Source organism: Cryptomeria japonica, unplaced genomic scaffold, assembly GCF_030272615.1.
Source record: "Cryptomeria japonica unplaced genomic scaffold, Sugi_1.0 HiC_scaffold_183, whole genome shotgun sequence".
In the NCBI taxonomy this organism is placed as follows: domain Eukaryota; kingdom Viridiplantae; phylum Streptophyta; class Pinopsida; order Cupressales; family Cupressaceae; genus Cryptomeria; species Cryptomeria japonica.
The window spans coordinates 265,579-280,000 of NW_026729005.1; the positions used below are offsets into that span (position 1 = coordinate 265,579).

The 14,422-nt window shown below is 59.7% G+C and overlaps 1 non-coding gene across 1 annotated transcript; it reads left to right on the plus strand.

Annotated features, from left to right (window-relative positions):
• Positions 1-11,056: 11,056 nt before the first annotated feature.
• Positions 11,057-11,176, plus strand: LOC131867748 (5S ribosomal RNA). The gene has a single exon (XR_009366280.1). It is a non-coding gene; the product is annotated as a 5S ribosomal RNA (ribosomal RNA).
• Positions 11,177-14,422: the final 3,246 nt, after the last annotated feature.

A 14,422-nucleotide genomic window follows, 5' to 3' on the forward strand; every position in this document is an offset into this window, starting at 1 on the left:
CAGGGCTCGAGGCAAGGGATGCATCAAGGATAGCAATCATGTTGTGAGGCGAGATTCCAAAGGCTAAACGTGAGAGGCTGCAGGGTCGACTCAGAGAGGTCTATGCATGTGAGAGGCTGAAAGCAAGGTCGACTCGGAGCGGTCTATGCATCGGGCGCGCTTGGGGCGACTACCAGTGCCAACCCCTTATCCCGCGACGCGTCCGACAAAGAGAACGTTCCAAGGCGGCAGAGGAGGTTACCAGCCGAAGGATGCAGTAGCAATAACAGGTATAGTTCCGCGGCGGCCGAGAAGACTCACCGCATAGGAATCGGGATGCGAGGCGAGGGATGCGGCGGGAAGGCCCCGACGGCTAAACGGAAGAGGCTGCAGGGCCGCCTCGGAATGGTCCAAGCATCGGATGCGATTGGGACGACTACCAGTGCCAACCCCTTATCCCGCGATGCGTCCGATACACAGATAGTTCCAAGGCGGCCGAGGAGCCTCACCGCATATCAATCGGGGTGCGAGGCGAGGGATGGGGCGGGAAGGCCCCAACGGCTAGACGGAAGAGGCTTCAGGGCCACCTCGGAATGGTCCAAGCATCGGACGCGCTTGGGGCGACTGCCAGTGCCAACCCCTTATCCCGCGATGCGTCCGATACACAGATGGTTCCAAGGCGGCCGAGGAGCCTCACCGCATAGCAATCGGGGGTGCGAGGCGAGGGATGGGGCGGGAAGGCCCCAACGGCTAGACGGAAGAGGCTTCAGGGCCGCCTAGGAATGGTCCAAGCATCGGACACGCTTGGGGCGACTACCAGTGACAGCCCCCTATCCCGCGATGCGTCCGATACGAAGATGGTTCCAAGGCGGCCGAGGAGCCTCACCGCATAGCAATCGGGGTGCGAGGTGGGGGATGCGGCGAGATGGCCCCAACGGCTAGACGGAAGAGGCCACAGGGCCGCGTCGGAATAGTCCAAGCATCGGACGCGCTTGGGGCGACTACCAGTGACAACCCCTTATCCCGCGATGCGTCCGATACGAAGATAGTTCCAAGGCGGCCGAGGAGCCTCACCGCATAGCAATCGGGGTGCGAGGTGGGGGATGCGGCGAGATGGCCCCAACGGCTAGACGGAAGAGGCTGCAGGGCCGCCTCGGAATAGTCCAAGCATCGGACGCGCTTGGGGCCACTACCAGTGACAACCCCTTATCCCGCAATGCGTCCGATACGAAGATAGTTCCAAGGCGGCCGAAGAGCCTCACCGCATAGCAATCGGGGTGCGAGGTGGGGGATGCGGCGAGATGGCCCCAACGGCTAGACGGAAGAGGCCACAGGGCCGCCTCGGAATAGTCCAAGCATCGGACGCGCTTGGGGCGACTACCAGTGACAACCCCTTATCCCGCGATGCGTCCGATACGAAGATAGTTCCCAGGCGGCCGAGGAGCCTCACCGCATAGCAATCGGGGTGCGAGGCGAGGGATGCGGCGAGATGGCCCCAAAGGCTAGACGGAAGAGGCTGCAGGGCTGCCTCGGAATAGTCCAAGCATCGGACGCGCTTGGGGCGACTACCACTGCCAACCCCTTATCCCGCGATGCGTCCGATACACAGATAGTTCCGAGGCGGCCGAGGAGGTGGGGGATGCAGCGAGATGGCCCCAACGGCTAGACGGAAGAGGCTGCAGGGCCGCCTCGGAATAGTCCAAGCATCGGACGCGCTTGGGGCGACTACCAGTGACAACCCCTTATCCCGCGATGCGTCCGATACACAGATAGTTCCGAGGCGGCCAAGGAGCCTCACCGCATAGCAATCGTGGTGCGAGGTGGGGGATGCGGCGAGATGGCCCCAACGGCTAGACGGAAGAGGCTGCAGGGCCGCCTCGGAATGGTCCAAGCATCGGATGCGCTTGGGGCGACTACCACTGCCAACCCCTTATCCCGCGATGCGTCCGATACACAGATAGTTCCAAGGCGGCCGAGGAGCCTCACAGCATAGCAATCGGGGTGCGAGGCGAGGGATGCGGCGAGAAAGCCCCAACGGCTAGAGGGAAGAGGCTTCAGGTCCGCCTCGGAATGGTCCAAGCATCGGACGCGCTTGGGGCGACTACCAGTGACAACCCCTTATCCCGCGACGCGTCCGATACACAGATAGTTCCAAGGCGGCCGAGGAGCCTCACCGCATAGCAATCGGGGTGCGAGGCGAGGGATGCGGCGAGAAGGACCCAACGGCTACACGGAAGAGGCTTCGGGGCCGCCTCGGAATGGTCCAAGCATCGGACGCGCTTGGGGCGACTACCAGTGACAACCCCTTATCCCGCGACGCGTCCGATACACAGATAGTTCCAAGGCGGCCGAGGAGCCTCACCGCATAGCAATCGGGGTGCGAGGCGAGGGATGCGGCGAGAAGGACCCAACGGCTACACGGAAGAGGCTTCGGGGCCGCCTCGGAATGGTCCAAGCATCGGACGCGCTTGGGGCGACTACCAGTGACAACCCCTTATCCCGCGACGCGTCCGATACACAGATAGTTCCAAGGCGGCCGAGGAGCCTCACCGCATAGCAATCGGGGTGCGAGGCGAGGGATGCGGCGAGAAGGACCCAACGGCTAGACGGAAGAGGCTTCGGGTCCGCCTCGGAATGGTCCAAGCATCGGACGCGCTTGGGGCGACTACCAGTGACAACCCCTTATCCCGCGACGCGTCCGATACACAGATAGTTCCAAGGCGGCCGAGGAGCCTCACCGCATAGCAATCGGGGTGCGAGGCGAGGGATGCGGCGAGAAGGACCCAACGGCTAGACGGAAGAGGCTTCGGGTCCGCCTCGGAATGGTCCAAGCATCGGACGCGCTTGGGGCGACTACCAGTGACAACCCCTTATCCCGCGACGCGTCCGATACACAGATAGTTCCAAGGCGGCCGAGGAGCCTCACCGCATAGCAATCGGGGTGCGAGGCGAGGGATGCGGCGAGAAGGACCCAACGGCTAGACGGAAGAGGCTTCGGGTCCGCCTCGGAATGGTCCAAGCATCGGACGCGCTTGGGGCGACTACCAGTGACAACCCCTTATCCCGCGACGCGTCCGATACACAGATAGTTCCGAGGCGGCCGAGGAGCCTCACCGCATAGCAATCGGGGTGCGAGGCGAAGGATGCGGCGAGAAGGACCCAACGGCTAGACGGAAGAGGCTTCGGGTCCGCCTCGGAATGGTCTAAGCATCGGACGCGCTTGGGGCGACTACCAGTGACAACCCCTTATCCCGCGACGCGTCCGATACACAGATAGTTCCAAGGCGGCCGAGGAGCCTCACCGCATAGCAATCGGGGTGCGAGGCGAGGGATGCGGCGAGAAGGACCCAACGGCTAGACGGAAGAGGCTTCAGGGCCGCCTCGGAATGGTCCAAGCATCGGACGCGCTTGGGGCGACTACCAATGACAACCCCTTATCCCGCGACGCGTCCGATACACAGATAGTTCCGAGGCGGCCGAGGAGCCTCACCGCATAGCAATCGGGGTGCGAGGCGAGGGATGCGGCGAGAAGGACCCAACGGCTAGACGGAAGAGGCTTCAGGGCCGCCTCGGAATGGTCCAAGCATCGGACGCGCTTGGGGCGACTACCAGTGACAACCCCTTATCCCGCGACGCGTCCGATACACAGATAGTTCCGAGGCGGCCGAGGAGCCTCACCGCATAGCAATCGGGGTGCGAGGCGAGGGATGCGGCGAGAAGGACCCAACGGCTAGACGGAAGAGGCTTCAGGGCCGCCTCGGAATGGTCCAAGCATCGGACGCGCTTGGGGCGACTACCGTTGCCAACCCCTTATCCCGCGATGCGTCTGATACACAGATAGTTCCGAGGCGGCCGAGGAGCCTCACCGCATAGCAATCGGGTTGCGAGGCAGATTATTGGGAAGGGAACCCCCTGGGATGCGGCTCAAGCAGTGCCCAAAGGGACTGGAATGCGGAATCACATCGAGAGACCCAAATGCTATACGAGGGCTCAAATCGAATTATCGATTTGGCCACGACATGGACGCATCGGAACGACTACCTTTGCCGAACCACTCGCAATTGCATCCATACCGAAACCAATAGACATTTCCGTTAGAGCCCTCGCATAGCATTCGGGAATCTCGCATGCCCCTCTAAATCGACCAATGCTGGCGCTCAATGAAAATCCGAGCGCTACCACCGTTCGAGCGCCAGCATTGGTCGAGTTAGAGGGGCACGGGGGAGAATGCTCCAGTCAACACCTCCCCTATATAAGTTATTTGTCCGATTCTCGCACAACCGTAGTCTGCCTCGTCGAATCAAACAACGGTCCCAGATTCCGACTTCCGTTCCGTAGAGACCCAAAAGCTAGATGGAGGCTCGCAAGAAAGAGAGTCGGCGCATAGCAATCGGGTTTCTCGAACGTTTAGGGACCGAGCTCACTTGCGGATAGGGCAAAATCCGCCAAGCAACCCAAAAGCTAGACGGGGGCTCGAATCGAATCGCCTAGGCGGCCACAACAACGACGTGTTGGATCGACTACCAGTGCCAAACCATTCAGCAAGACTAGTCTGTGTCGAGGCCGGATAGAGATTCTCAGAGAGCGCCCGCATAGCATTTAGGAGACCTGCCGCGTCCCTCACACTCGACAAATGGTGGTGCACGTTTATAAATCCGAGCGATCCCAACCCTTTCAAGCACCAACATCGGTCGAGATAGAGGGGCACGGAGGGGGCTGCGTGAGACAACACAGTCCCCTATATAAGTTATTTGTCCGATTCTCACACATCCGAAGAATGGTCATCAAATCGGACAACAGCCCAAACTTCCGACTTCCGTCCCAGAAAGCCCAAGAGCTATCTAAAACGTTCATGGCCGGAACTCGATCGCGGCTATACCAGTCCGCCAAGCAACCCAAAAGCTAGACTGGAGCTCTAGTCGAATCACCTCTGTGGCCATTGCAAGGACGTGTTGGAGCGACTACCATTGCCGAACCATTCCGCAGGTCGAGTCCATACCAAGGCCGCATAGAGATTCACGATGAGCTCCTGCATAGCAATCAGGAGACTTGCCGTGTCCATCACAATCGATAAATCCTGGTGCAAGATTTTTGCATCCGAGCGCTCCAACCAGTCGAGCACCAGCATCAATCGACATAAACGGGCACGGGGGGAGGATGCTCGAGAACACTACCTCCCCTATATAAGTTATTTGTCCGATTCTCAAGCAGCCGAAGTCTGGTCATCGAATCGGGTCAAAGACCACAACTTCCGACTTTACCCACAATGCAAGTCATCGAATCGAACATCGGCCCCCGAGTCGGACTCCATGCGTATGTCAGGTCATCGGACCCAAATTCCGCCTTCCTGCGCATGGCGGGCCATCAATATCAACTCGGTCATCGGACCCAAACTCCGCCTTTTTGCGTATGGCACGCCTTCAAATCGGTCATCGGACCCAAATTCCGCCTTCCTGTGCATGGCGGGCCATCAACATCAACTCGGTCATCGGACCCAAATTCCGCCTTTCTGCGCATGGCACGCCATCAACTCGGTCATCGGACCCAAATTCCGCCTTCCTGCGCATGGCAGGTCATCGGACACAAATTCAGACCTCGCCAATATGCCTACGTATCGAATCGGTCATCGGACCCAACTTCCGACTTCATCCATACTGTAGGGTCTTTGAGGTTGGCGCGGTGCGCTCAACCCAGGGAGTCGACCCATCGAAGCATACACCTCCCCTATATAAGCTATTTGTCCGATTCCCACACCTGTGTAGTTTGCACCTCTGACCAGGACATCGACCCCAACTTCCGAACTCGACTGCAACGACGGCACCAGCGCCTTGGTGCGCACCTTGCGACGCACAGTCCCAACATTCGCCTTCCTGCACATGGCAGGTCATCGGACCCAAATTCCGACCTCGCGAGTATGCCTACATATCGAATCGGTCATCGGACCCAACTTCCGACTTCATCCATACCGTAGGGTCTTTGAGGTTGGCGCGGTGCGCTCAACCCGGGGAGTCGACCCAACGAAGCATACACCTCCCCTATATAAGCTATTTGTCCGATTCCCACACCTGTGTAGTTTGCACCTCCGATCAAGACATCGACCCCAACTTCCGAACTCGCCTCCAACGACCGAACCAGCGCCTTGGTGCGCACCTTGCAACGCACAGTGCCAACATTCGCCTTCCTGCACGTGGCAGGTCATCGGACCCAAATTCCGACCTCGCGAGTATGCCTACATATCGAATCGGTCATCGGACCCAACTTCCGACTTCATCCATACCGTAGGGTCTTTGAGGTTGGCGCGGTGCGCTCAACCCGGGGAGTCGACCCAACGAAGCATACACCTCCCCTATATAAGCTATTTGTCCGATTCCCACACCTGTGTAGCTTGCACCTCCGATCAGGACATCGACCCCAACTTCCGAACTCGACTAAAAAGACCGCACCAGCGCCTTGGTGTGCACCTTGCAACGCACAGTGTCAACATTCGCCTTCCTGCACATGGCAGGTCATCGGACCCAAATTCCGACCTCATGAGCATACCTACTAATCGAATTGGTCATCGGACCCAACTTCCGACTTCATCCATACCGTAGGGTCTTTGAGGTTGGCGCGGTGCGCTCAACCTGGGGAGTCGACCCATCGAAGCATACACCTCCCCTATATAAGCTATTTGTCCGATTCCGACACCTGTGTAGTTTGCACCTCCGCTCAGGACATCGACCCCAACTTCCGAACTCGCCTGCAACGACCGAACCAGCGCCTTGGTGCGCACCAAAAGTGCGCACTTTTGGAGGGCACTTTTGTGCGCTCCAAAGGTGCGCACTTTTGGAGGGCACTTTTCTGCGCTCCAAAGGTGCGCACTTTTGGAGGGCACTTTTTGGAGGGCACTTTTCTGCGCTCCAAAGGTGCGCACTTTTGGAGGGCACTTTTTGGAGGGCACTTTTCTGCGCTCCAAAGGTGCGCACTTTTGGAGGGCACTTTTTGGAGGGCACTTTTCTGCGCTCCAAAGGTGCGCACTTTTGGAGGGCACTTTTTGGAGGGCACTTTTCTGCGCTCCAAAGGTGCGCACTTTTGGAGGGCACTTTTTGGAGGGCACTTTTCTGCGCTCCAAAGGTGCGCACTTTTGGAGGGCACTTTTCTGCGCTCCAAAGGTGCGCACTTTTGGAGGGCACTTTTTGGAGGGCACTTTTCTGCGCTCCAAAGGTGCGCACTTTTGGAGGGCACTTTTCTGCGCTCCAAAGGTGCGCACTTTTGGAGGGCACTTTTTGGAGGGCACTTTTCTGCGCTCCAAAGGTGCGCACTTTTGGAGGGCACTTTTGTGCACTCCAAAGGTGCGCACTTTTGGAGGGCACTTTTCCTGTGCTCCAAAGGTGCACACCTAGGTGAGCACCTTCGACCACACCTTGTAGCACACCAAACTCTGACTTTCGACTTCATCCGCAATGCAGGGTCTTTGAGGTTGGCGCAATGCGCACAACCAGGGGAGTCGACCCATCAAACCCAACACCTCCCCTATATAAGCTATTTGTCTGATTCTCATACATGCGTAGCCTGCAGGAGCAATTAGGACATCGACCCCAACTTTCGGCTTCTAAACGAAAACAAGGTCTTTGAGGTTGGTGTAATGCGAACAACTAGGGGAGTCAACCCATCAAACCCAACACCTCCCCTATATAAGCTATTTGTCTGATTCTCATACATGTGTAGTCTACAGGAGCAATTAGGACATCGACCCCAACTTTTGACTTCTTAACGAAAACAAGGTCTTTGAGGTTGACGTAATGCGCACAACCAGGGGAGTCGACCCATCAAACCCAACACCTCCCCTATATAAGCTATTTGTCCGATTCTCATACATGTGTAGCCTGCAGGAGCCATTAGGACATTGACCCCAACTTTTGACTTCTTAACGAAAACAAGGTCTTTGAGGTTGGCGTAATGCGCACAACCAAGGGAGTTGACCCATCAAACCCAACACCTCCCCTATATAAGCTATTTGTCTGATTCTCATACATGTGTAGCCTGCAACAACGATTAGGACATCCACCCCAACTTCTGAATTCGTCTGCGTTGACCGCACCAAAGGTGCACGCCTTGGTGCTCACCAAAATCCGACTTCCGACTTCTTCTGCTATGCGGGGTCTTTGAGGTTGGCGCAGTGCGCACAACCAGGGGAGTCAACCCACCGAATGCAACACCTCCCCTATATAAGCTATTTGTCTGATTCTCATACATGCGTAGACTGCAGCAATGATTAGGACATCCACCCCAACTTTTGACTTCTTAAACAAGACAGGGTCTTTGAAGTTGGTGCAGTGCACACAACCAGGGGAGTCGACCCATCAAACGCAACACCTCCCCTATATAAAGCTATTTGTCCGATTCTCATACGTGTAGTCTGCAGCAGCGATTAGGACATCGACCCCAACTTCCGAATTCGTTTGCATTGACCGCACCAAAGGTGCACGCCTTGGTGTGCACCCTGGAGTGCACTTTGGTGCTCACCTCGGTGCACACTTTGGTGTGCACCTCGGTGTGCACCAAAGGTGCGCACCTTGGAGCGCACCAAAGGTGTACACTTTGGAGCGCACCACATAGGGTCTTTGAGAGGTTGGCGCAGTGCGCACACCAAGGTGGGTGTTGAGGTGCGTGCCGAGGTGGGTGGGTGCTAGGGTGCGCTCCATGGTGGGTGCCAGGGTGGGTGCGTGCTAGGGTGGATTCCAAAGAGGGTCATAGGGTGGGTGCCAAGGTGGGTTGGTGATATAGTGGGTTCAAAGGTGGGTACTAGGGTGGGTTCCAAGGTGGGTCACAAGTTGGGTGCCAGGATGCGTGGGTGTTAGGTTGGGTGCCAAGGTGGGCTCCTGCGTGGGTGGGTGCTAGGGTGGGTTTCAAGGTGGACGCGAGGGCGGGTGCCAAGGTGGGTAACAAGTTGGGTGTTAGGATGGGTGAGTGCTAGAGTGGGTGCCAAGGTGGGTGGGTGCTAAGGTGGATGCCAAGGTGGTTCACAGGGTGGGTGGGTTCTAGGGTGAGTTCCAAGGTGGGTCACAGGTTCAGTGCTAGGGTGGGTGTCAAGGCGGGTGTCGAGGTGCCTGGGTGCTAGGGTGTGGATGCCAATGTGGGTCATAGGGTGGGTACTAGGGTGGGCTGCAATGTGGGTGCCAAGGTGGGTAACATGCTCGGTGGGTTCTAAATTGGGTGCCAGGGTGGGTGTGCACCCACCTTGCCCGAGGTGGGTGCCAAGGTGCCAGTGTGGGTGGGTGCTAAGGTGGATGCCAAGGTGGGTGAGAAGGTGGGTGATAGGTTGAGTGGTAGGATGGGTGGGTGCCAAGATGGGTCACAGGGTGGGTGCAAGGGTGGGTAGGTGCTAGGGTTGGTGTCAGGGTGGGTGGGTGCTAGGTTGGGTTCCAAGGTGGGTGCGAGGGTGAGTGTCAAGGTGGGTCACAGGTTAGGTGCTAGGATGGGTGAGTGCTAGGGTGCAAAGGTGCCAGGGTGGGTGCTAGGATGGGTCGATGCTAGGGTGAGTGGCAAGGTGGGTCCACAAGTGTCAAGGTGGGTGCCGAGGTGGGTGCCAAGTCGGCGACTGCTATGGTGGATGCCAAGGTGGGTCACGGGGTGGGTGCCAAGTTGCTAGGTTGGGTTCCAAGGTGGGTGCCAACGTGGGTGCTAGGGTGCGTGGGTTAAAGGGTGTGTCACAACGTGGGTGCCAGGATGGGTGCGCACCCACACTGGCCAAGACGGGTGCGGGTGCAAGGTTGGGTTCCAAGCCCGGTCACAGGCTGGGTGCTAGGATGGGTGGGTGCCAAGGTGGGCACCAGGGTGGGTGCACCCACCCTGGCCAAGGTGGGTCACGGGGTGGGTCCTAGGGTGGGTAACGGGGTGGGTACTAAGGTGCGTGCCAAGGTGGGTCATAGGGTGGGTGCCAAGGTGGGCACCAGGGTGGGTGTGCACCAACCCTAGCCAGGGTAGGTCACGGGGTGGTTGTCGGGGTGGGCGTCAAGGAGCCAAGGTGGGTGGCAAGTAGCCAAGTTGCGTGCCAAGGTGGGTGTCGGGGTGGGTGCCAAGGATCCAAGGTGGGTGCCAAGGAACCAAGGTGGGTGTCTGGGTGGGTGCCGAGGTGGGAGCCAGGGTGGGTCCCAAGGTGAGTGCAAAGGTGGGTGCCAGGGTCAAGGTGAGTGCCAATGTGGGTTCCAAGGTGCCAGGGTCAGGGTGAGTGCCAATGTGGGTTCAAAGGTGCTAAGTTGGGTGCGAGGTTGGGTGCGAGGGTGGGTGGGTGCCAAGGTGTGCTAGGTGGAAGCCCGGGTGGGTCGGCATCCCATGGGTGTCGAGTTGGGTGCCTGATGGGTGCTTCTTGTCAAGTTTTAGTCGTCGGGACTCATTTCGAGCCTTAGAGGTCGTTTCTTGTCCGGTTGCCCTGTCTTCGACCTGGGAACCCAATTTTGGTCCTCGGGTCCCATTTTTTTTTGTCTCGCATCCCACTTTTGGCCTGTGGCCTTTTCGGGGTCGATTCTCGTTTTGGGCATCAGAGCATGTTTCTTCTCCTAAAACCCAATATTTGTTTATTAAGTCTCGGAACACATTTTTGTTCTCGTGGACCCATCATGGGTCTTGGAACGCATTTGTGGTCCTTGGGTCCCATTTTGCATCCCGAAACTTGTGTTTTGGTGCTTGATCCCTATTTTGGGTGCCCACCTTGCACCAAGTGCGCACCCGGGGCAAACCGAGCGCCTTGGTGCACCAGGGCAAGATCGAGCGTGCACCCGAGGCGCCCCGAACATGCACCAAGGTGCACTCGGCCCACATGTGAGCGCAGGTCGTTGCGCCCGAGGTGGTGTGTGGGCACCGCGTTGCAGACGGGACACTGCACGCACACGACGCCCCCTCCAGGTGCACGCACGTAGGCCGGGCCGGGTGCACACCCGACGCCCTAGCAAGGTGCGCGCACCCGGGCAGGGCTCACACTTGGCGAACGGGGCGCACTTCGCGAGGGAGGGTGTGCACCTCGACGGGGGTGGGTGGCCGGGGTGGATTCGCACGTGGGTCGCGGTTTGCTAAGTACACACTGCGACAAGCTCATAACGGGTGCGATCATACCAGCGTTAGTGCACCGGGATCCCATCAGAACTCCGCAGTTAAGCGCGCTTGGGCCGGAGTAGTACTGGGATGGGTGACCTCCCGGGAAGTCCCGGTGTTGCACCCTTTTTTAGTTTTTCGCCGGGCGTCGCAATGCTATTTGAATAAACCTTTTGCCCGTTTGCGTTCTCGTCGGGGCCGGGCCGGGCCGGGGTGCGCTGCCCGCACTACCGCGCGCGCGGGGGCGACACCGAGCGCGCACCCGAGGCGCCCCGAGCACACAGGCCACGGTGCAACCCGGGCGTTGTGCGCGCACCCCGGTGCGCCCGAGGTGCTGCGCGCGCACCCAGGTGAAATCGGTGTGCACCTCGGCCAGTGCGCGCTCGGTCGAGTCGCGCACGTTGGCCAAGGTGCACGGTGATGTTTCTTACTCTAAGGTTCCGCACCAGACGCCCGGGACAGGTGAGCGAAGCTGGGCGGGGCCGGGTGCGCGGCCGGGGCAGGTGCACGCAGCTGGAGAGAGCTTTGGAGCACACTTCGGAGCGCACCAATGATGCGCTCCATTCAAAAGTTTCCTGAAAAGGCAAAAAAAGTTGAGATTATAGAATTTCCCACTTGAGAGATTGTAAAAAAAAAAAATTTAAAATGAAGGAAACGCGGGTGCCAAGGTGTGCGCAGCCCAGCCAAGGTGTGCGCACCAAGGCGCCCACCCTGGCGAAGGTGCACGCAAGGTGCGCACCCGAGGCAAACCGGACAATTAACCCAACTTTCGACTTCGCGCGCACCTTGGAGCGCACTTCGGAGCGCTCCTTGGTGCGCACCAATCTTGGGCACCTCGGAGTGCACCATGGCGCCCACCAAGGTGCGCACCCGGGGCAAACCGAGCTCCGACTTCGTGCGCACCTTGGAGCGCACGAAAGGTGCGCACCATGGCGCCCACCAAGGTGCGCAGCCCAGCCAAGGCGTGCGCATCAAGGTGCGCACCCTGGCGAAGGTGCGCACCCGGGGCAAACCGAGCTCCGACTTCGTGCGCACCTTGGAGCGCACAAAAGGTGCGCAACCCAGCCAAGGTGTGCGCACCCCGGTCAAACCGAGCTCCGAATCGTGCGCACCAGAGGTGCACGCCATCGTGCGCACCTTGGAGCACACTTCGGAGCCCTCCTTGGTGCGCGCCGATGTTGCGCACCTCGGAGCGCACCCGGGGAAAACAATGCAATTAACCCGACTTTCGACTTCGTGGGCACCTCGGAGCGCTCTCGGGTTCGCACCTCGGAGCACACCGAGGTGCGCACCTTTGATGCGCTGCCTTCACCAATTTCCAGAAAAGGCAAGAAAACATTGAGAAGGTGTGCGCACCGAGGTGCCCACCCTGGCGAAGGTGCACGCGAGGTGCGCACCCGGGGCAAACCGGGCTCCGACTTCGTGCACGCCGCACCTTGGAGCACACTTCGGAGCGCTCCTTGGTGCGCACCAGGGCGCGCAACCCAGCCGAGGTGCCCACCCCGGCGAAGGTGCACGCGAGGTGCGCACCCGGGGCAAACCGGGCTCCGACTTCGTGCACGCCATGGTGCCCACCGCGGCGAAGGTGCACGCGAGGTGCGCACCCGGGGCAAACCGGGCTCCGACTTCGTGCACGCCGCACCTTGGAGCACACTTCGGAGCGCTCCTTGGTGCGCACCATGGTGCCCACCAGGGCGCGCAACCCCGCCGAAGGTGCACGCGAGGTGCGCACCCGGGGCAAACCGGGCTCCGACTTCGTGCACGCCGCACCTTGGAGCACACTTCGGAGCGCTCCTTGGTGCGCACCATGGTGCCCACCAGGGCGCGCAACCCCGCCGAAGGTGCACGCGAGGTGCGCACCCGGGGCAAACCGGGCTCCGACTTCGTGCACGCCATGGTGCGCACCGCGGCGAAGGTGCGCACCCGGGGCAAACCGGGCTCCGACTTCGTGCACGCCGCACCTTGGAGCACACTTCGGAGCGCTCCTTGGTGCGCACCAGGGCGCGCAACCCAGCCGAGGTGCCCACCCCGGCGAAGGTGCACGCGAGGTGCGTACCCGGGGCAAACCGGGCTCCGACTTCGTGCACGCCGCACCTTGGAGCACACTTCGGAGCGCTCCTTGGTGCGCACCATGGTGCCCACCAGGCCGCGCAACCCAGCCAAGGTGTGCGCACCAAGGTGCACGCGAGGTGCGCACCCGGGGCAAACCGGGGTCCGACTTCGTGCACGCCGCACCTTGGAGCACACATCGGGGCGCTCCCGGGTTCGCACCGGCGTTGCGCACCGTGGTGGGCACCTCGGAGCACACCAAGGTGGGCAGCGAGGTGCGCACCTTTGATGCGATGCCTTCACTAATTTCCATAAAAGGCAAAAAAAAAACGAGATTTTAAAATTTCCGTTTTGAAAGATAGTGAGAAAAAGGGAATGCTGGTGCCATCTTGAGCCCGCCCTGGTGCGCAGCCCAGCCAAGGTGTGCGCACCAAGGTGCCCACCCTGGCGAAGGTGCGCGCCCGGGCAATTAACCCAACTTCCAACTTCGCGCGCGCCAGGGTGGGAGCGCACCCAACAACCGGGCCTGGGAAGAGCCAATGCGAGAAACCCCACCAAACGCTCTGACAAAAAAAGAGGGGGCGCTCCAGTAACCCCGCTTCGGAGCGCACCCTGGGCAAACCCAGCCAAGGTGCCCACCCCGGCCAAGGTGCAGGCGAGGTGCGCACCCGGGGCAAACCGGGCTCCGACAACGTGCACGCCGCACCTTGGAGCACACTTCGTAGCGCTCCCGGGTGCGCACCTCAGAGCACACCAAGGTGGGCAGCGAGGTGCGCACCTTTGATGCGCTGCCTTCACTAATTTCCAGAAAAGGCAAAAAAAAAAGGAGATTTTAAAATTTCCGTTTTGAAAGATAGTGAAAAAAACGGAACGCGCGTGCCATCTTGAGCCCGCCCTGGTGCGCAGCCCAGGTAAGGTGCCCACCCTGGCAAAGGTGCGCACCCGGGCAATTAACCCTACTTCCGACTTCGTGCGCGCCAGGGTGGCAACCGGGCCTCGGAAGAGCCAATGCGAGAAACCCCACCAAACGCTCCGACAAAAAAAGAGGCGGCGCTCCAATAACCCCGCTTCGGAGCGCAGCCGGGGCAAACCCAGCCAAGGTGCCCACCCCGACGAAGGTGCACGCGAGGTGCGCACCCGGGGCAAACCGGGCTCCGACAACGTGCACGCAGCACCTTGGAGCACACTTCGAAGCACTCCCGGGTGCCCACCGGCGTTGCGCACCGTGGTGGGCAGCGAGGTGCGCACCTTTGATGCGCTGCCTTCACTAATTTCCAGAAAAAGGCAAAAAAAAATGAGATTTTAAAATTTCCGTTTTGAAAGA